General features: G+C 39.4%; 1 protein-coding gene across 1 annotated transcript in view; it reads left to right on the top strand.

Moving 5' to 3' along the window:
- The first annotated feature begins 9,413 nt into the window (after nt 1-9,413).
- PDE7B (phosphodiesterase 7B) overlaps nt 9,414-23,328 on the top strand; it is a 355,502-nt gene continuing 341,587 nt past the window's right edge. Inside the window, exon 1 of the mRNA XM_063666621.1 lies at nt 9,414-9,436. The gene's annotated coding sequence lies outside the window, so the exon portion shown is untranslated. The remainder of the gene's footprint in view (nt 9,437-23,328) is intronic.

Here is a 23,328-nt window from a genome sequence, read left to right on the forward strand (position 1 = left end):
ACGGAGTCTCTCTCTGTTGCCCGGGCTGGAGTGCAGTGGCACGATCTTGGTTCACTGCAGGCTCCACCTCCCAGGTTCACGCCGTTCTCCTGCCTCAGCCTCCCGAGTAGCTGGGAGTACAGGCGCCCACCACCACACCGGGCTAATTTTTTGTATTTTTAGTAGAGACGGGGTTTCACCATGTTAGCCAGGATGGTCTGGATCTCCTGACCTCGTGATCTGCCCGCCTCGGCCTCCCGAAGTGCTGGGATTGCAGGCCTGAGCCACCGCACCTGGCCAATTTTTTTTTTTAAGTGAAATTAAAGGCCCCTGACTTCAGGATGGGAGGCTTCTCTTCTTACTGATGGGCTAGCGTTCTCAGTGCACTGTCTTTATGGCACCATGGCTACAGATTTGCTTTGGGCTCTTTGTGCTAATAAAGGCAAAGGGCTAGAAAAGATGGACCTTGTAACATCTTAAAGCCTCTAAGAGACAATTCTGCATAGGGTAAGAAAAAAGGAAATTGGACAGCTAGACCTATGGTTCTTACTCCATTCTTAAAGTGGACTTGTTCCTTGGATACCAGGGACTACAACATTGACATAGTATAGTCCAATGGCTAAAAGTGACCTTGCTGAGGAGCATGATGCATTCAGGATACTTCTGCTTTGTGTTAATGTTTCTTCCCTTCTAATCTATTATTTCTAAGCTTACAGATCAATGAATGGCTTTACTATTTAAGATTCCAGTTGAAGGGGGGAAAGGCAGGAATGTCAATTTGTAGGGAGGAGGGAAGAGCAATCAACCACTCTAAGGTCCCATGGGAGCTGGCAAGCTCTGGACCACAGAATGGAATGGGATGTGCTGAATGAAGCTCTGTCTGTCTTGTACACACCAGTCACTCCAAGGAGGGAGCCAGGAAGCAGGCAGCAGGGTATGTGGGCTGTCAGAGTAGATTCTGCTGAGAAGACATGTGTAAGGGAGAACTTTTGCTTTACCAGAAGCATTGACCAGAAATAGAAGCTGAGATGTCGTTGCAAAATAGAATGCACCCAGAGTAGCATTTGAATGTGAATGCAATCATTGAAGAACCTATGGAGAGGTCAGGACAAAGGAGGGAATGCGTGAAGCTTGTTTGAGAGTTGGGAGTGAGAAAAAGTTGTTTGCTGTGATGAGTTGACAAAAGGAGGATTTTTAAAAAACAACTACTACTCTTTTTCAAGGGTGACAAGTAACTATCTTAGAGAGGCAAATTTTATGAACCAAGCCATGACGGGAACTGAAGAAAATGCCGGCCAAAGTCAAATGTCTAAAGTAAATATACTTTTATAAAGAAAGTACATAGTATATGTGCATTTTATAAAATATATTTAAAAAGAAAATGTAAAGTACATAATATGTGCATGTGTGTATTTCTTTAAAGACTTATTTATACAACTAGCAATCTTAGACTTTTTTCGTCAAACTGTTTGGTCATATTAGACTATTTAAAATACAAAAGAAATAGGCGTATTGGTGTATATACAACTTTCTAGCATTGCCTTTCTAAGTATTCTGTTTCTCTGTCAGAGAAACAGAAACTCTCTCTCTCTCTCTCTCACACACACGCGCACACACACACACACACGAACGCACATACCGTGCACAACTATTAGCAGAACTGTTGTTTTGCAAAAGTTCGATGGTTTTCACTTCTTGGAATTGAGTCCTACCAGTATGTCTATTGCCCTTCTGGGAAATGTGTCCACCTGTCATAGATGAAAATATTGCAAATGTGTCTTCTGTGTTACCGAAAGACCTAAGGGGGTGAATTCTATTTAGTAACCAAGAAAAGACTAGAGCCAGTTCTTAAATGCTTCTTCTAGAATTCAAATAAAAACTTAGAACATATCTACTGGCCATGTTGTTCTAATTAAAATATGTCAACATTAATGCCAACTATTACTGTGGGTACCCACACAGATGAAAGTCACCAAAAAAAGTGTGCAGTTTCCATATAAAGGCTGTTTTTATCACTATTTTAATTTTAAATGGAATATGGAGAAATGCATGAAAATAAAATTCTGTTTCTACCTTCAGTATTTATACTTATCACTCTTGGTACTTTTTCTAGAAACCCTTTATAGGACTCTTGTGTTTTTCTTTCTGTCACTCTCCTCACTCCTCCAGGACACCCTTTTCTTCTGAAGGCCAACTTGTGGAAACCCCAGGAGCTAGCTACCATGTTACAGGATGCTGACCCTCATCTGGACTCTGTCTTATGTCAGACTGTGAAATGTAAATTTTGGAAGGTGCCAGGAGCTATAGTTTCTATCATGTATACAAAACTTCTCTGAAGTGAGAAAGACTGCAATTGACATACCAAGAAGAGCACAGACAGCACACAAAGGTATAGTCTTGTCAGTGTTCAAGCTCCTGGTCCCACTTATTTCTCTGAATTACTACCCATCCTGGGATTTAATTGTCCTACAGTTCTTTGGGTTGCATGAGCCAACAAATGCCCACTTGTCCTAAACAAGTATTGCTTGGGTTTTCCATCATTTCATCTTCTATTCTATTCAGAAGATTCAGAAGATTTAACAACGTCCTAGGTATGAATAAGGAAATAAATCTTAGGACAGATTATTTCCAGGAGCAGTAATTAGAAACATTAAACTGTAGCCAGACCTGTCCATGGCATGATGTATAGTTAGGATATGTACCATTGACCACAACACAGGTATGGTGGTTTTAAAAAGTATGTTGCAAATTCTTTGACATTGATTCTCTTTTCATTAGGTCAGATCTAATTCCTTCTCCTTTTGACTATGGACTTGACTTAGTGACTTGTTTCTAACAAATAAAATATGAGAGAAGTGATGTTATATGACTTTTGAGACTAGGTCTTAGATAGTTTCAACTGGCCTTCTTTCTCATGGATCACTTGTTCTTGGAGAAGTCAACCTCCAGGTCATGCAGACAGGCAAAGAACCCAGAGAGAGGCCTATGTGGAGAGAAACCGGGGTCACCTTCAACAGCCAACACCAACTTGCCAGCTATGTAAGTGAGCCATCTTGAAATGGATCCCCCAGTTGCAGTTAAACCGTGAGATGATTGGTCAACATCTTGAATGCAATCTTATGAGAGACCATGAGCCAGAACTACCCAGCCAAGCCACTCCTGAATTCCTAACCCACAGAGATAATAAAATGTTTATATTTTTAAGCTACTAAATGTATGGGAAATTTGTTGTATAATAAGATAACTAATACTATGTCCAAGATTAAAGGAAATTACTCTGAAGAAGTTCGTCAATTAGCGTCAGTCATAAGTGATGGCAGGAGATCCCAAATAGGCAACTCAGCCATAAAAATAATTGGAGTTCATGATTACAGGTTTGGTCCCCAGGAACTAGGGCTTCAGGTAGAAAACATTGTTAGTGAAGAACATGTGGGAATAGAATCACTTAATAGTATAAAAAGAGTGATAGAATAATATAATGGCTAAGATAAAGAGTTTGAGAGTTAAACAGATTTAGATTCGGATCGTGGCCTCACTGGTTTCTGTTTGAACTTATTACTTGTCTGTATTTTTTAGTTTTATTTTGGAATAGTTTTAGGCTTACTAAAATGTCACAAAAATTATCAAAAGAGTACCTATGTACTCTTCACCCAGCTTCCCCAAATGCATAAGAATTTTGCATAAGAAAAAACAAAACAAAACAAACAATAACAAATACATAAGAGGCCTGGTACCAAGTACCACGAGTGACTGAAATCTCTATTTGTATTCATAGAAAGTTTATTCATATCACTTTATCCTGTTCCCTTTTTCTTGTTCCTACTTTTTCCAGGATACCTGGGTTGTCCTCTTCTCCCTTCTGTGCCAAACTGTCCTTTCCCATTGAAAATTAATATATGCAGGCTCATTTCTCTCTTTAAAAGATGCAGTCAGGAGCTAAGAAGCCAGCCTGAAGTTTCTCAACCTCTGTTTCTTAACACTTCAGCAAACAACATTTCCAAAATGAATGACCCTCCTCCATTATGCCCCACACCAAGAAAATGTGAGAAATGGATCATAAATTTCTCAGAAAAATGATAATTCAAGAAATTTCAAAATATAACAAACTACCAATATCATTTAAAGAAATGTATCATTAAATGTATCATTTAAAGAAAACATTCTTTTTGCTCTCACATCATAAAGTAATTTGTCTTCAAAACTTGAATTTGAGAACTATTCAGGGCATAAAAATGAAGACATCAGTCACATCATATGTATGTGCTGGTTGCCCATCCACCTTCCCTTCTTGAAGGTAAGCTTCTTGCAGGCAGAGCCAGCATCCTGAGTTCTCTGTCCTGTCTCTAACACAGTGCCTGTCACAGAGAAGGCATGCTGATCAACTTTGATATGATAGAGAAATTTCCTCTTAAGTATTCCATTTTTCAGAATTGATTCAAAAGTCAAATACCCATTCTTTAAGACATCTTGCTAAGAAAGGAAAAATACATTATAAAGGGTCATTTTGAACATTCAGAAGGAAGGCCTAAGTGTTGAGTAAGTGAACAGACCTTTCTGCCGACATACTTACAGAGAGAGAGGTCCAGGCCAGTTCCCCATCACCTCTTACCCCCAATGTTACAGGCTCTTCTCAGAGCTTTCTCCATCTGGGCTCTTTCTCGGTAGCTTGTTTTCACATGTGGCTGCAAGACGGAACACAGTTAATCCGGTTTCCCTGCCTTGCTGCACAGAAGGCCAGTCAACAGCTCTCTTTTGACTTATCTTTAAACATTTTTTAAAATGTTCATTATTGAGGAGAAATAAAAAGGAAGCAACAGAGGCACAAACAGAGTGAAACGATAAGGCCTAGGAAATCTTACATTGTACTTTTAATCATGGACCACATTCTTTGTTTACCCAAGTTGCCTTTGTGAAGGAGTGTCCCACCCCGGGCTGGGCATCTGATCCTGCACTGCTCTGTGCTCTACTGGGTTTATTTCCACATAGGTTCACATGGCCTTGGGGCGCCATCATGGAGGGTCTTGTTCTCAGTGGACATGGCACAAGGCAGTATCCTCATGTAGTAACTATCCTCAATAGTTGTTGAGTTAGTAAATGAAAGACTCATATGGCTAATTTTTTACTGATCTGATGGTTGGATGCAATCCAACATTGCCAAAGTGAAGGGTTACACAGTGGGAAGGCAGTGGGAGTGGATGTAGTTAGCAGGCGGCAGAGAGAGGTACAGGACGATCCCTTACATTGTAAATGCAAAACATTCCAGTGGAATTTGGCTTTCCCACATAGTAATTATGTGTCATAGTGTGTACATGCTCTATAGCTTATTTCTCAAAACATATTTGTGGGTATGTTTTTGCCAATGCTATTTTCATAAGACATGTCTCACAGAAATGACCAGGAGCAGCCAGAAGCAAAACCCACCAAGTCCTGTTTCGTTCTTGTTCTTTGCTAATATGTGCAAGACTTAAGATAACTGAACTCATACTTTTCCTACCTAGAATAGAATTATCTTATAAATTCTTCTGTTAGTCTGCAAGTAGTCTGCCTTGATCCTATGGAATTACAAGCCAGTAGAGCTGCTGTATTTTATTTGAGTGTGGTTACCACTTGGTTGGCACACACTAAGGATATTTTTGACTCTCTCTTTGCTGACACGAGCTACAGAGCCTAGTTGAGAAAACCCTCTGAATGAAAACAAACAAAAACCTACCAGAACAAATTAGTGACAGGGGAACTTGGAAGCCGTGGAAGAGTTGTGAAACCATCAGAACATTAGGATTTAGGGTGTCCCTTTAAAGTTTTTTAGACTTTCTGGGAATACTCCTTGGGAAATGTTGTGTTTTCATAAAAAAGTTGTTCTGTCCCTGACAGCACGAAGAAGCACGTGAAGACTGGAGACTGTGAGAATGTTTTCAGCAAGAGCCAATCTGGTAGCAAAAGGCTAAAAATTGCATTTTCACAGCTCCGCCAGAATATGCAAAAATGTCTTGTCCCTATCTATTTTATGACATTAAAAATGATTTAAGGCAATTGACACTTCTATTTCTTCCAAGGGGAAAAAATAGATTTTGTAGAGTTCTGGCATATATCAGTGCCTGATTGTTTCAGATCATTGTAGCTGGAATGGGCTGTTGTACCAAAAGTTATCTAATATACTTTGTTCATTCATTCAAAAAATCTTCACTGAATGCCTGTTAAGTGGCAGACACTAATCTCTTACTGGGTATATAGAATTCAAGAGGAGAGCCATGGTCAACTTAATCAAGAAGAAGTTCTAAATTTTTATCAAGCAACCATAGTGAAGAGACACGACAAAGTCAACCCAGTTCTAACCCCACTACTAAAGATTAAGAAGGAAATATTTTAGGATATGAGTTAGGTAACCTGGTTATTAGTCATTTAGGATATGAAATAGGACTTGGAAGAGATTATTAAGATTTTGAAGTAATAGACTGAAACAATCAGACTTGGGAAAGAACACAGATCTCATTTTTCTGGATTAGCTGCATTTGGTTGCTTGCAAGGTGAAGCTTTAGAGGAAAAGGAAACAGGAAAAGAATTTCGGCAATCAGGTTACATGAATAGCAGGTTTCAGCAGATCTAAGTAGTCCGAGGCAGACTGGGCCAGAATGTCCTTAGATAATCAAGTGCGGCTTTACTGGTATGGTTATTATCCCAAAGGAGACCTGCTAGAACAAGCTCAACTCTGCTGCTGTACAGCATGACCTTTGGTGCTTTCTCTTTTTTATTTCTCCTGTAGGAGGCAAGAGCTACAGCTTAATGGATAAGAGCCCAGGCTTTGTGGCCAGCCATGCCTGGGTTTGGGTCCTGCTCTGCTGCTTAACCAGACAGCCCTGTGATTTGAGTTTCACATCCTCTCTGAGCCTCTGATTCCTGCCTCATAAAAAGGGCATAGTGATCGTGTGATACTTCATGGAGCGAAATGAGCTTAGACTAAGCACTTAGCCCAGAGCCTGACACAAGGCAAGGATCTAATTCTTTCTAGCTAGTATCTCTTGCAAGGACATCAAGGCCATTTCTTGTTAATCAAAGTGAGCCAGCTGGCATCACAGGTTGGAAATCCCTTAGCAACTGGTTAGCACTCAGTACAAACTCGCTTAAAATTGGTATATTGGCAGTTAGGAAGTTACCACTAATTCTGTCACACTTAACCATTTCATAATGGTGATCTATTTAGAGCAGTGATTGAAAAACAGGAACTTTAAATTTGGTAAAGAAGCTTTATGTTGCTTTATTTGTTTCAGAAAAGGACAATACCTGAGTCATTTTCTAAGAAAAACATGAGCATTTTTGAAAGTACCCTATGTGGACTGAATAGTGAAAAAGGAAAGGCACGTGAAAAAGGACATTATTATTTTAAAATGCTTTGAAATCACATTCAAAGTCGCCAGCTAAGTTTTGTGGTGTTCTGGCTACTGAGGGACTGCCAGAGTCTGTCTTCCTTTTTTGCCCATAGAGACCCCAGCCCTGCAGTACTGGTAGTGAGGCTTACGGTAGCTCCCACTCACTGGACTCATTCTGTCATTTTCAAAAGATGTTCAGTTCTTAAAATAAACTGACAATAAATAACAGATCAAGTATCTTATGATCTAAAATAATTCAATGGAAATTTGGAATAAAACTGTATAGATCCCCACCTTCCCTGGCTGATTCTCTCAGATTATAAACGTATTAAACTTATCCCCAGCCTAAAGTAGCCTGCTTGGGAGTTGGCAGTCTCTCAAGCTGCCCTTGCCCCCTCTGCTCTCCTCCACAGCCAAGAGTACATAAGAAGTAGCCCTCCCTGACTCTATCCATTTCCTCCACTCCCATTCACTGCTCAACCTCCTGCAGTTCCCGCTACTCCCTTAAAATTGCTCTCTACCCAGCTAGATGAGAGCTGGCAGCTCAGAACTTACCATAGGCTTAAAGGAGAAAAACTTGATCCAGCCCCAGGAGAGCTCTACACTATCCTGGGCTGATATCAAAGGAACGCAACTTTCCAACCCCATCAGTGGTCACCCACTACCAACCCCTGCCCTCCAAGGCAGGAAGCAGGTGAGCTGAGCTAAGGGATGAGATGGAAGCAGGCATCATAAAGGAAAAAAAAAAAAGTGACAACTCTGGAAGTCACAAAGTTACCAGTCTCAAGAGGAAATATTGATTGTCTTTTATCAAAGTTAGCGATCATTCTCCAAGAATCCATTTGTATTTGGAACAATCTGAATCTCAATTATCTGAGTTCCTTAAAGCTACAATGATCATATTCACTTAATTTCCATAAATAGATACATTTGTTTGCTTTACAATAGCACCTAGGTTTTCATTAGAGAAATTTCGAGGAAGCACCCCTCTGTCTTTAATCAGCTTCCTAATTACAGTAATTTTATTTGATTGATATATTAGGCTCTGGAGGAAAGGGAAAAGAGGCGAAGAGAGGTTACAATACAGTCCTTTATTCTCAGCTCCAGACAACACAGGAAATCCTCAATTAAACTATACCACTTCCCTCAGCATGCCATAAAACCCATGCATTATATTTAATATCTTTAAGCTCATTTATAATAATGGTTTTATGTGATGTGGTGAAGTTAACTCATTCCTTCTAGACTTTCTTTTCATTATTATTGCAGAACAAGGCATGCTTCTTGTGAAAAAAAAATCAGAAGTTCAGAAGAATAAGTCCTGAAAAATTAAAGTCCCTCCTTCCCCCGCCCCGTCCTCTTTAGGTTTTCTTTAGAAAACTTCCCTGTGACAATTTCCCTCCATTTGGAGAGGCAGACAAGAGGACATCTCCTCACTCACGGCCAGGACACTGTGCATCTCATATCGTGCTGGGACTTTTTCTTGACAGGATTGAGGGAGATTCAAAGTTCCCCAAAACCAGAGAGAAACAAATGCATCAACACAACATCTCAGACCCTGGAGAAAGTCCAGCCGTGGCCATGGTTTTGCTGTAGAATGTTTTCTTCTAATGCAAAGTCTGACTTAGAACAATGTCTTCCTTGTGCCTTCCCTTTCAGGAAGGGTTGGCTGGACCCAGACAATTAGTAACTTAGGACAAAGACTTCTGAGTTGGTGGCCCCATAAGGGCCAGAAGGAAGTGGTTTTCCTACAACCTCTGTTCCTCAGCCCGGCCTGGGCCACAGCACAGGTGAAGGTTATTGGAGGAAGAGTTGTTTCATCTGGGAGGCTTTTCCTTCCCTTATTATCCACACCTGAGCAGCACACCACCTAGAGGCTCAGGTGGATCATAGTTGTGGGATGCCTGTTTATTTTGTGGTGAGCATCTGAGAAGGGTCATCCCCACCTCCAGAGACTGCTCGGCTCCCCATAAAGGGGTGGGCCAGTTCTGTCTAGTTCCTCCACTCTCTGCCCTGCATGGTATCTAGGAGTGGCATTTCCCCCTGAACTAGGAATATCTGACCCTCTGTGTCTCCCTGGGAACCCTGTTGAGGTAAGTATTAATGTCTCTGATCTGACCGAGCAGCGCCGGGTTTGCAAGCTCAGCTCCTAAACAGCCTTAAGCTTGTTCCCGTCCAGACAGAGAAAGGATGTTACAGAGGCTGAGGACCAAAAATGTGGAAAGAAGGGAGAGGTTCAGGGCAAAACTCTATCCAGAAGTGCTGTTTATTTAGCTGAGTAGTTTCTCTCTCAGAATGATAGATGACTATTGGGGGGGTGGCGGGGTGGGCAGGATCCTTGACAAACATAACCTCTTCATACGCTGCCGAAACATTCTTGGAGATTGTGCTCTAGGAATCACCCTGATTCTGTGATTTTCCATGTTTCCATGACTGCTCGAGGGTACAATTAGAACAAATGGCTAACAGGATTCCATTCCTTACAGCTCAATAATGCTGATTGTCTCTGGATTCTGAGTAAGAAGGAAACTGGGAAACTATCAGTATCTAAGTACCTCTAGTGATTGGGACAGAAATTTAGACGTCTGGCAAACTTTTTCTTTTACTTTTTTTTTTTTTTTTGAGACAGAGTCTCGCTCTGTCGCCCGGGCCGGAGTGCAGTGGCGCGATCTCGGCTCACTGCAAGCTCCGCCTCCCGGGTTCACGCCATTCTCCTGCCTCAGCCTCCTGAGGCAAACTTTCTATTTAACCTTCTCAAAGAAAATTTAATTAATTTTAATGACTTTTTAGCCTCTGAAAATTATTTGGTTACAAAATTAGCTTAATAATAATGATTACGTTGATAAAGATATTATTTTAGCACTAAATCTGAGGGGAGAAAATTACCATGAGTTTCAAAATATATTATTTTTGACTACTTCAAAAGATGTTTGAAGTGTTAAAATTATTTTTACAGTTTCTCTTACACCCAGAATATTGTATTGTCTTAGTCCATTTGTACTGGGACAAAATATATAGCAAAATACCTGAGACTGGGTAATTTGTAAAGAACAGAAATAAATTTTCTCATGGTTCTGGAGTCTGGGAAGTCCAAGGTTAAGGCACCAGCAGGTTTGGTGCCTTGTGAGGGCTGTTCTCTGCTTCCAAGATGGCACCTTGTGGCTGCCTTCTCCAGAGGGAAGTGACACTAAGGTAGAAGGGCAAGCTCCTCAAATGCTGTGTGAAGCCTTTTTTATGAGGGCACCTGATCCCATTTAGGAGGAAAAAGTACCCCTGGTCTAACCACCACTTAAAGGTCTCACCTCTTAAACCATCACACTGGCAACACCTGAATTTTGGAGAGGATCCATTCAAATTGTAGCCCTGATCTGTATGAATCAGATTATCGATATCATGTCTAAGTGGCCCATTGAAAAAGGTGGTAGACATTTATCTTTCTTGTGCTCCTTCATAGTCTTAGTGCACGTTGTACATAATGAATGCTCAATAAATAATGACCAGACCTCTTAGACCTGATTTATTAGTGATTTAAACTTCATACTTTGTTTTTGTGTTTAGAGAAGAAAGAGAGGAAAAGTTATGCTGTTTGGAGAAAGCAGCACTTGAGCTTAAATTCTAGCTCTAACTCAAGTGATTTTGGACAGGTTAGTAAACTCTCTGGGACTCTATCTGCTTATGAATAAAAGGCAGATAATGATCCTACTATCTCATAGAGTTGTTATGAGGACTATGATCACACATGAAAACACCAGCACAGGACATGTTCTTAGTGTGTAAAAAATGCCATTCCCTTCCTTTCCCTTTTACATGGTACAATTGACCTGACATCTACAGGTATTAACAAGAGTTCTAATAAACATTGAGGCAATATGTTCTTTCCCTGTAAGTGACGCTAGAAGGATTATATATATGTAAGTATACATTCATATGAATATGAATGAATTATATATAAATATATATTATGTAAATATATGAATTATATAAAAATATATATTATGTAAATAATATATGGATTATATATGATGTAAATAATATATGGATTATATACATATTCATATGTATTGCATATGAATAAATAGAAATATATTCATTCATATGAGTATGAATGAATTATTTATATGAATAAATATATATTCATTCGTGCATCCCTCAGCCCATCCATTGAGCTTTTTACAAACATTTTCGAAGTACCTATACCTGCCAAACAATAAAGTGAAGCAATGGGGCTTACAAAGAAATATAAAACATGATCCTTCCTTGGAGGAGCATCTTGTGAATCCTCCTCACTGTCACCCATCTGATTTTCTACTGTGGAGACAATGGAGAAGTAGACCAAAGATTTGGGGGTGGGGGCTGGTAAAGGTAAAAACAGAAGAAGTCCACCTTTCTTATATTCTTGAAAGCTGATTGGTATGAAAATGAAGATTTTTGTTAAAAAGTAATAGAACAAAGTTATCCTGTTTATAATGGAACAGAAAACTGTGGCATCACCTTCTGTGTGCAGGAGTTAAGCAAAGCTGTTATCCTTCAGTTTGAGGAATATACACTGACGTTTTCACTGAAGTGAATAATGTTTTGCTGTTTGTCCTAGTATAATTTTTTGAGTGTTTCTTTAAATTGTTCTTGTGTGAGTTGACAGATATTTTCTAGGACATAATTGCTTGATATCATCCAATTCATAAACTCTTTCTTTTCAATAAATGTTCTCATCATTGTGGTGAGTAGCATCACGTCCTTGTACATTTCCTGGGTGTGTTAATATTGAAGGCAGGATATGCTCAGGGTGGTGGCTTCTTCAGTTTTCTTTATACATTTTTGCTATCTTTTGAGAAAGTCTTTTTGCAGCTTTAAATTTTGGATCAGGAACACAGCCTGTACCTTGCTCAGGCATACCTGGTGTTGACCTACTACTGAATAAAAAACATTTGGACTTCTGTTTTTGCCTAACTTGGAAGGGGAAAGAGGTATTTGTTAGGGTTGTTTCAGAATGCCAAAGGGGATAGCATAAACAAGAATATTCCCCCAAATTCCCTTCTGCTCCCTCTACCACCCCCGCAATGTGGGAGGGAGCTTGATTCTGACAGCCGTCTGCAGGGAGGAATTTTAACCAATCTCACCTGCAGTTATCTGTCACTGTTGGTAGCATGATTTCTGAATAAGGAGATGGTTTCTTTTTAATGGAAAAAAATTCTTTATATCCCAATCTTGGCATGTATTTTAGTGAGAAAAAGAAAAAAAAAAAGTCTGATAATGAAGGCTATAGTTGGTCTTAAACCCTATTTTTGGCCATAGCACAATCCTAACTGATCACTAAAGACTGCAGTCCCCAGTAGGCTGCCTTTCCTTTCTGAGAGCCAGTACAGCCCTGCCAGAAGGTCTCCACTGACTTCGTGCTGCGTGCTAGTTGGGACTAAGGAGTAACCTTTACGCCACGCTCAGGCCACGGCTGCAGCAGTCCCGTGGCCTCTGGGAAGTACTCGCCTCCTTGCCATTTTTAGTTTTAGTCTCTTGGGTAACCATGCTCCTGCCCTTCAATTTCTTGGTGTGGGGGGTCTTTGAACAAGGCAGTCCTATGTGATTTCTCACCCAATGGTCTGAGATCTCCTTTCCCTTCTTAGGTTCAGAGCAAGCGAACAGCCACAATGAAAACATATCAGAAATTAACTTCAGTGTGCCTCTTGCTCTTGGAGCAAGTTTAGGTGTTAAATAAAACATGCAAACCAACAAACGGATAAATAATGCATTAAGTTTATTTTCAATTTTTAAAAATCATCAATGATTCTGTATTTTTCTTTTTGTCAATGAAGAAAGTTTTGAGAGATTTCATCTGCAAAGCAGACTGCATCCTGCATTAATTTTTACCCCCTACTCAGGTTTCTCTTTCTATCACACAAATATATCCCCTTTTACTATAGTAATGAATGTTTTCTGTTCTTCTTACTTAACAATAAAAGTAACAATCCACTAGAGCATTCAACAGCACAATGTAGTAAACAGTAACTTGCTAAGTTAATAAAGTTCCAACCAAAAATAAAGAACTTGACAATTTTATTGCTCTGTGAAGTCTTATGGTTTCAATTTAGCTTTTGAGAATTGTAAAATTGCTCTAGAAACTGCTCCCCCACTCCCTCGCTGCATTACTGTGGGATCCCTAGTTAGAATTTGTCAAAATGGATTTAGGCTTTTACCTTCCCGTTTCCTGTAGCAGCTTCAGTTTTCATGGTTTGATGTTCACCAAGTAGTCAGAAAGATACAAACACAATGTCCTGTGATCTTAATGCAAGGGTGTTCTATTGCCATCATGTGTATCAGGATTTTTGTACTACATGGCCTGAGATGGAAAGTACAAGAGAAAATAGGGTCAGGAAGAGAAGGACCTGAACCAAAAGAATGAGCAAAATTTGAGTTCCCCCTATAGATTTTTTCACTCTAAGTGCCATTCACAGAAATTTGGTATCCGTGGAAACCAATGCAGTACATGCTGAAGTTACATTTTCTCTGCAGATACAGAAGGCTAGCTATCTAAGCTGATGTTATGCTTACGATTAGCAGAGAGAAAGTGTTTGAGAAAAGTATAGAATAATTAACTGGATACCTACCATGTGCAGGGAACCATGATTTGTACAATGAAGGATACAAAATATACAAGAAAGGATGATAGATATGGGACCATTTATTTCCATGTAGGAATGTTGACAACCTTTAGCATTCTGGCTTTCCTTAAATTTATAATGTTACCTATGAAAATATGAGAAAATGTTCCTGTCACAGATTTAGATTTTATCCTCTGCTTTGGTAAAAAACAAAATGTTGTCAAACAGAAGATGGAATTTTCCTAAGACTTATTTTATAGTTGAATGATAAACAAGAAAGATTCCCAGAAATTGAATAAGATCATAACAACCTTGCAGGCTGTTGACCAGAAATGAGGCAAAGCTGGGGACAGAGGGAAATAACTAAGAGAAGTGAGTGTTTGACAGCATGTTGATTTAATCAGGGGTAAAAGAGCGGCCACCGCAAAAAGAAAAGAGTGCGTTCAGAGGAAGAAAGAGCAAGGAACGATTTGGAAACAAGAACCCTTTCAACGAAGTTGACATAGGTTATGACCAGGAACGGGAAGTTCATGGCGATTTCTGTGAGTCAGGGAAGGTGCACCCCTGGGCAGGGTAGATATTTACTGTGCTGTAATTCTGCCTGAATTCAAGGGTGAATCATAGAGAAGCCGACTAAAAGTAACTTTGCTTTTTTTACTATCAGTAGAATTGGGTGAGAGAGTGCTGGCATAGCCTTGGGAAGTGAGCCTGGGTGTCTAGAAAATGGTGAAAAATGAAAGAATTAAAAGCTTAACACTGTTCTAATTGGACTCAGGGAATGACATGTTTGGATCAGTTTTACAGGTTAAGAAACTAGATAGTTTCTGACCCCTGCTACATATTCACTGGTCAGCACAAGTGGGATGTGAGTGTTCCTTTACTCTCTAGCAAACCTGGAGAAGGTGGTAAAGTCAGGATTGATTGGAAATCCTGCAGCATGGGAAACATGGGATTGGTTTTTGGCATGACAACAGGCAGGCATGGGAGACACTGGGGGAAAAGACAGACAACTCTAGAGAAAAATGCATCCACGCTTCCAACCTCTTGCTGAAACATATTCCTAGTTATTCTTTAGTCTGAGAATCAAGAACATTTTCCTGTGGACAATGTCTACCTTAATAAATAAGGTGAAAGTGCCATCTGAGGCACTTTAAATGCTGCACGTGTATGTACGCTAAACATTTGAAATAGTTTTCAAGTTACAAAATTAACTTTACATGTGATTCACTTAACATAATTTGACTCAAACATTTCATTTTAAGTGTTACAAAACACATCAGTTGTAGCCAACATGGCAGATCCACACTATACCCAGGCCTGGCCGCTTGCTTCTCTAAGCATATGTCCCAGGTTGCCACATGTGATTGTGAGTCAAAAGAGAAAAGTCACCCCACAGCTCTGTGGTCTTTGCCAGAGGGATTCTGTAGTGTAAGTGGTAAAAGCTCAATTATTTCAGGTGGACCAGATAATATTTAAAGTTGGTCATCACCCTAGACATGAAGCACAAGATGCAGACATTTGTTCTATTTCTTAAATGATTGGTTAAAGCCATTTCAGAACATTAAGATGAGAGATCTGAGGTAAATAAACTGTCTCTGCTAAGGCTCTGTTTCTCAGGGAGTATTGGTGAATAAGTATTTGGTTTGCTTTCACTAGAAGCTCCTATTTTTCATTTTACTGTCTACACTCAACTACACCAACTCTGCCAATATTTTAATTGTTCTTTCAAGGTCTCCAAAAGAAATATAATGAGGGAAGTTCCTGCAGCTAGCAACCCTCTCTGAGACATAATGTCTTCTAGCTCTTCTTTAATGCTAGGTGCAGCATCTGTTTTACTGCCCTGCCCATCAAAATCCTTTTCGTTTTGCAAAAGAAAAGCCTCATGTCTTGATCATTCAATAAAGTGTCAATTTTCTTTCCCTTGAGTTCCCATATCTGCCCGGTTTAACTGCTGGGTTATTGGGTATGTTGTTGTAAGGACTCCCTTTTAGTCTCTTTGAATTACATGTTTGACTTACACATAACTTCTCCAGCAATCTCTTTTCCTCATCAATTCAGTCTTTGGACAGCTATATATTGATGGTCTATTACATGCCAGGTACTGTGCTAGGTGTTGGGAACATGCTGCACAGCTTTTTACGTTTGCTCCAGTGGCCTCAAAAAGCTTACAATCTAATAGTGGCCTGTTACTGAATTCTTAAGAAGTATTTGGATGGCTATGTATGTGCTTTCTGAAAATACAGGTAAAGTATTTCCCTACTCACTAGAAGACTCCTAAAAAACAATGTGTGAGTTAAACTTTTGTTAACTGGAATTCAGGTTTTAAATGCTTCATACAGCTTGCTATTTTAGAGCCTCCTGCAAAGTTAATAAGCAAACTCTAATTTTTAATATGAATTTTAACTTTAGCACTGATACATTTTCTTAATGTTGATCAATATTATAAGCACTCAAAACTCTCAAACATTTTAAAATGCATAAAAAGAAAACCTTTGTAAATGGAATCTCTATTTAAATGCACTAAGAGTAAATGCTATTTAAAGGAATCCTGATATAATATTATAAGGAGAGTGGTTAATCATTAACTTATTTTTTAAATGTGGACTTTTATTATAATTTCTATACTGTAGAAAGCAAAACTTGTAGTAATACAAAAAATGTAACCAATAAGAAAATACAAAATATACTTTGTTATAATAAAAAGAACACACAAGTAGTAGGCTACATGAGACCCTTTACCTGTTGTGTTCTGAAGAAGAAAACTTTCCCCAGAGCGTCTGCCTCAGAATCTATGTTGTGGCATGTATTAGTTTGTTGGTGTGGCCATAACAAAATACCCCAGATGAGTGGCTTAAATAACAGAAATTTATTTCCTCACAGTTCTGGAGGCTAAGAATCCAAGATTAAGATGTCAACAGAATTGATGTCTTCTGAGGCCTCTCTCCTGGACTTATAGATGGCTGTGTTTTTTTCTGTCTTCATGTGGCCTTTCTTCTGTGACTGACTGTGTCCTAATCTCTTCTCACAAATGCACCAGTCATATCGGGTTATGGCCCACCTGCATAACCTCATTTTACCTTATTTAATTACCTCTTTAAAGACCCTATCTCCAAATACAGTCACATTCTGAGACACTTGGGGTTAAGACTTCAACATATGCATTTTTTTGGTTGAGGGAGGGACATGATTCAGCCTATAACATGGCACGTCTGTAGATTAGAAAATTCCAGTTTGTGAGTAAATAGCCATAGGAGTCACAATGCAACCTTTTTTTACTCCTATAAAAACTTCTGCATGAATTAGATTATCAGATAACTGCTTTGTTCAGAATAGGCATTTCTAAAGATTTGTTGATGATATGATGACAACTCACACTTGAAGAGCAGAGGGTAAAGGAATAGAAAATGAATCCAGAAAATAGGTGGAAGATGGGGTTGGAAAAATGCCAGAAGGCACTGCTTCAAGAAGGCATGCTCACAGTGGCTGAGTGCAGGGCAGGGGAGGGCTGCAGATAGCTCCTGAAGCCTGCAGGCTAGTGGGGAGCTCAGTTACACAAGAGGAAGGGGGTAACCAAAGCCAGGTTGTGATTTACAAATTTGCCCTGATGGAGAATGTTTGATGATAAGCATTAAATAGCAAAGTTTAGAAGTTTTTTTCACCTTGTTTTCCAATTGTTCTTTCTACTGGACACTTTGCCATGATTCTGAGCTAAATTAGCCCCTTGGAGACATGGTCGTAAGATAGTCTGTTGATCTGGAAAACAGTTTTCATGAAAAATGAGTAGGTGGTAGAAGGAAAAGAGAGAATAATTTGAAATGCAAAGCACTGTAAATGCATAGGAGAAAATTCCAGTAGTAGGGCTGCATAGCTTTTGCTCATCAAATTTTAAGCAATTCATTCTTAATGTATTTGGTTGTTAATGATATAAGTTATGAATCACAGTAGACATTCAATAAATATTTGTAAACATTATTTACATTATGCTTATGGAATGATTTTTTGGTAAATGAGTAACGATTCTTTTTTTTTTTTTTTTTTTGAGACACTGTCTTACTCTGTCACTCAAGCTGAAGTGCAGTGGTGCAATCACAGTTCACCGCAGCCTCAACTTTCCTGACTCAGCTTCACAAGTACCTGGGACCACAGGCACATGCCACCATGCTCAGCTAATTTATTTTTATTTTTTGTAGAGACAGATTCTTGCTATGTCACCCAGACTGGTCTCAAACTCCTGGGCTCAAGTGATCCTCCCACCTCAACACTCCCAGAGCGCTGAGATTACAGGTGTGAGCCACCATACCCAGCCCAGTTCTATTTTCAAAGAGATTAAAATGTGCTCTGACTGTATCACTATCTTATTGCCAACAGGGAGGAGAATTCAGATGGACAATAGGGTTATAATGAAGTGGAAAGAAGTTGGTATAAGATACAGCATCAATTGGCAGAAATGACAAGTTGCTAGATAGACCTGGAAGGGTGGCACATGCCAGAGGGTCAGGTCTAGGAATAGGTTTGAGAAGAGACTGTACTGGGAGGAGGGGCTGAGACCATGAATGATGAGCTGCCCCAGCCCCCACTGAGGATGTTAGAGATTAAGTCTGTATAATCTTTCGAAAGCCTTAAAAATCCTGAATTTTGAAACTCTATCTGTACTACTGAGAAAGTCTGAACTCTAAAACCCTGGTCCCAAAGGTTTTAGATAAGAGGTTATAGACTTGGACCAGTTTCCATTCCCACCTGCAATGTACAGTAGTTCCCTTGGCCCCATATTCTCATCCACATTTTTTATAGCCAGACTCTCTAAGTTTTATAAATCTAATGGAGATATATTAATGTGCAATTGTGTATCTTATTACTTTTATACAGTTTCAGATTTCTTTCCATTGATCCTTTGTCTTTTTACTTTATTTATAATATATTTGATCTTACAGGAGACTATGATTTTGATGTTAGCTACTTTGCACATTTTCTTTGTGGCCTTTGCTTTTGTGTCTTTTGTAGGAAGGTCTTTTGCTTTTGATCATTGGTATATCCAATCAAATATTTTCCGACAATTTGACAGTTTTGGTTTTTCATGTTTAAGTCTTTTATTTAATTGCAATTTATATTTGTATAATGGATTTTGGAATGAATCTAAGTTTAACTTGGTTGGATGTTATATTTTGCAGATGGCTAGTCTTGTTCTAACATCATTTACTAACTAGTCCATTTCTTCTTCACTCATTAAAATATCAACTTTATCTTTTACTAAATTTTTATATACATGTTGATTCACTTTTAGACTTTTTTCTGTTCCATTTTTTAAATTTATAGATACCTACACCAATATCGCAATACTTTACAATGTACAGCTATTTAATTGCTATAAAAGACATCTTCTATTTTTCTCTAAGCAGATTTAACATTGCTGACTATATTTTACACCATTTTCCTTGTATGCTGTGATACCACATCCTTCTTTTTATCCTCATATGTTGCCACTTCTCGATTTTTTAATAGGCTTCTCCTCCTTTCAGTACTGGTATTCCCATCAATTTTCCGCCAGACCCTCTTCTCTCCTTACTCTAAGCACACTTCATGAGCTAATGTAGCTTAATTTCACTAATATGATGCTACTCAAAACTGTTCTAGCCCAAGTTTGTTTTGTTTTGTTTTGCTAAGTTTCATAGCCACATATCCATCTTCACTTTGATGTTAGGTTCAAAAGTGAACTTATCATCTTCCATGCCTGATATAGTTTAGATATTTGTTCTCTCCACATCGCATGTTGAAATTTAATCCCCAGTGTTAGAGGTGGGGCCTAGTGGGAGTTGTTTGGATCGTGGCAGCAGATCTCATGAATAGTTTGGTGACGTCTTTGCAGTAATAAGTTCTTACACTACTCATTCTTGCAAGAACTGATTGTTAAAAAGAAACTGCCAGCCATGATGGTGGCACATGCCTGTAGTCTCATCTACTTGGAAAGCCAAGGCAAAAGGATTGTTTGAGCCCAGGATGCAATGAGCTATGATCACACCACTGCACTCCAGCCTGGGCAGCAGAGTGAGGCCCTGTCTAAAAAAAAGGAAATAAAAGAAAACGGTTTTGGCCAGGAACAGTGGCTCACACCTGTAATTCCAGCACTTCGGGAGACCAAGGCAGCAGGATTGCTTGAGGCCAGGAGTTCAAGACCAGCCTGGGCAACATAGCAAGACCCTCTCTCTAAAAAAAAATATATATATATATATATATATTTTTAAAAAAGAGAATATAGACAGTTGAATTGCAAAGGAAAGAAAATGACTAAAAATGGTCATTTCTATGAGTGATGGATCATGGGCTATTTAAGAAGAAGATTTAGGATGAAAGTGAAAATAAAAAAGGTTACTCCTTTTAGATTATAACTAATAAATTGCAGAAAGTGGGGTCATTTCAAATGCTGTGCTTCAAAGAATACTTTGAAGTATTTATTAAATAATAGTGCCTCTGCAGATGAGTATTTTAAACCTAGTAGTCTTAGATTAATATTACTGTGTTTGGTGGAGATAATTAGATAGATACTGGGAAAGACATAGACATGGACATGCATATCGATACAGGTGTAGGTATATCCTTAAAGTTTTCTCAAGCTGCAAATGGTGAAGTATTCGTATCACGGGAGAAGACAGTCAGCAGTTGCCTCTAGGAAACAGGGACACTGGACATTGAATTTGTTAGGACACTTCCTATGATGGCAACAGAAAGCCAACTTAACCTCAGACAAAAAAGAAAATCCATTGACTATCATAACTGACTGTATTAGTCCGCTTGGGCTGTCGTAACGAAATACCACAGTCTGAGTGGCTTAAACAACAGAGATTTATTTTCTCACAGTTCTGGAGAATGGAAGTCCAAGAATAAGTTGCCGGCAGGGTGGTATCTGGTGAGGGCTCTTTTCCTGGTTTGCAGACAGCCACCTTCTGTCTGTGTCCTCACATGGTGGATAGAGAGAGACCTCTTGTGTCTCTTCCTCCTCTTATGAGGGCATCAGCCCCATCGGATTAGGAACTCGCCCTTTTGACCTCGTTTAAGTCAGTTGTCTCCTTATAAACCTATCTCCAAATACATTGGAGGTAACGACTTCAACATATGACTTAGGGAGGAGGCATAATTTAATCCATAGCACCAACTGTTTGAACTTGATTTCTGAGAGACCATTATCTTGGCTGTGCATCTGCCTTCAGGGCACTCCTTCTTGATCTCCTTTGCTGGATCCTCTTCAATTTCCCATTACCTAAACAGAGTTTAGCCTTGGGTCTATTCTCATTTCCTAAGTGATCTCATGCCCTCCCGCAGCTTTCAATACTATTTCATCTGTCCATGGTGCTCCAGAATGCTATATAAGTTGCCTACATAAGATTTATATTTGGATGTCTCATAGACATGGCAAAGGTAACATGCTATCTAGCATCCCCTTAGCTAATGACAACCAAACTCAAATAGGCCCTAGTACTCTTGGCCATCATATTATATTTCTCTGGTAATTTGGGCTCTTTACTCTGTTGGATGACATTTTATATCTCCTTTGCTCAAACCTCCATCACCTCCCCATCCCCTCTCTTAGACAACTGTTATTTCACTGAGAAATTGGAAGTCACAGAGAATGTTCACATACAGTGACGGTTGCACCGCCATTGCAACCCGCCTACCAACACCTGTACCATTTACTCTGTTTTGCCTTCTATCTCTATGGATGAAACATCCACACTCTTTTCCAAAGCCAATAACTCTGCTGGTTATATATCACTGCTGAAACAAACTAATACAAAATACATTAGTCCCTGTTTCTCTAGGTGGGTTTGGCTAGGTACTTTGCTTAAAATCTCACAAGGCAAGAAAACAAGGTGTCAGCAGGGCTGTATTATTTTCTGGAGGTTCCAGGGCAGACTCTGTTTCCAAGTTCATTCAAGTTGTTGGCAAATCCAGTTCCTTGCAGTTGTAGGACTTAGGTGGCTATTTTCTTGCGAGCTGTTAGTTGGGGGTCCACTCTTTGCTAGTAGAGACTTCTTTTGGGTCCTTGCACACGGGCTCACAACTCAGAGACAGCAGCATCATGTGAATTCTTCTCAAACTTGGAATCTCTATGACTTCTGCTGCATCTCTCTTCTGCTTCCGGCCAGAAAAATCTCTGCTTTTGAGGGTTCATGTGATTAGATTGGGCACACTCAGATAATCCAGGCTAAAATCTCCCTACTTTAAGATCCAGAACCTCAATTAAATCTGCAAAGTCCCTTTTGCCATGCAGTTTAACATGTCCCCACGTTCCAGGAATTAGAGTGTGGACATATCTGGAGGGCATGTAGCCTACCGCAAATTTGATTTGTGCCCCAGCAATTTGCTCCCTCTCCTCTGCATCACCAGTTATTCCTCTCAACTGCATTTTTTTTTCCATCAATGTACAACATGCTGATATTCTCTTCCAATGACTGTTCCATTTCTCTGCTCTCTTTGGGGCAAAACACTTTGAAATAATTGCCTATTCTCTCTGTTCCCAATTCTTCTTTTGTTTTTCTTAACCTTTCAACTTTCTACTACACTCAACCTTCTTTTGTTAAAGACACAAATGATTACACATTCTAAGTTTAAGGGTCAATTTTCAGTCTTCATTTAAGTGTCATTTTACACAGCTGATCATTGAAATATTTAATTTACCTTCTAAGACACCATCCTCTCTTGGTTTTTCTTGTACTTTCTGGAGGCTGCTTGTCAGCCTCCCTTGCTAGTCCTTCTTTATATTCTTGACAGCATAATCATGGACTGCCTGCAGCTCTTCCATCTGCATTCATTCCCTTGGTAATTGTATCTAGTTTCATGGCTTTAAGTTCTACAGTTATACAACGACTTCCAAATTTATATCTACAGCCCAGAACTGTACCCTAAACTCCATGCTTATATATTCCACTGCCTAGTTAACATCTCCATGTAGATATCTTACAGGCAAGGTTAACATATTCAATATCAAACTTCATCTTCCCCACAAAACCTGCTTCTCCCACCATCTCTTGGTCAGTGCCAGCTCTGTTCTTCTACTTGATGGAACCCCAAATTTTGGAGATGTCATTGGCTCCTCTCACTAATCTCTCCCTCCTTTATACTTAGCACCCAATCCATTTAACAAGTCTTATTGTCCTTAACACCAACATATAATTGGAAGTAAACCACTTCTAGCCACCTCCACCAAAGCATCGTGGTAGACACCACTAGGGTGTCTGGCTTGTTTATTGCAATATATCCTTTATTAGACTCTCTTCTACCTTGACCTGCACATGGTTGCCAGAGCGATCCTGTCAAAATGTAAGTCAGATTGCCTCATTCCTCTCCTTAAAGCCCTGTTTCATGCAGACAGGAGGCCAAAGTCCTTACGACGACCTAGA

This window comes from Pongo pygmaeus, chromosome 5 (assembly GCF_028885625.2).
Source record: "Pongo pygmaeus isolate AG05252 chromosome 5, NHGRI_mPonPyg2-v2.0_pri, whole genome shotgun sequence".
NCBI lineage: Eukaryota > Metazoa > Chordata > Mammalia > Primates > Hominidae > Pongo > Pongo pygmaeus.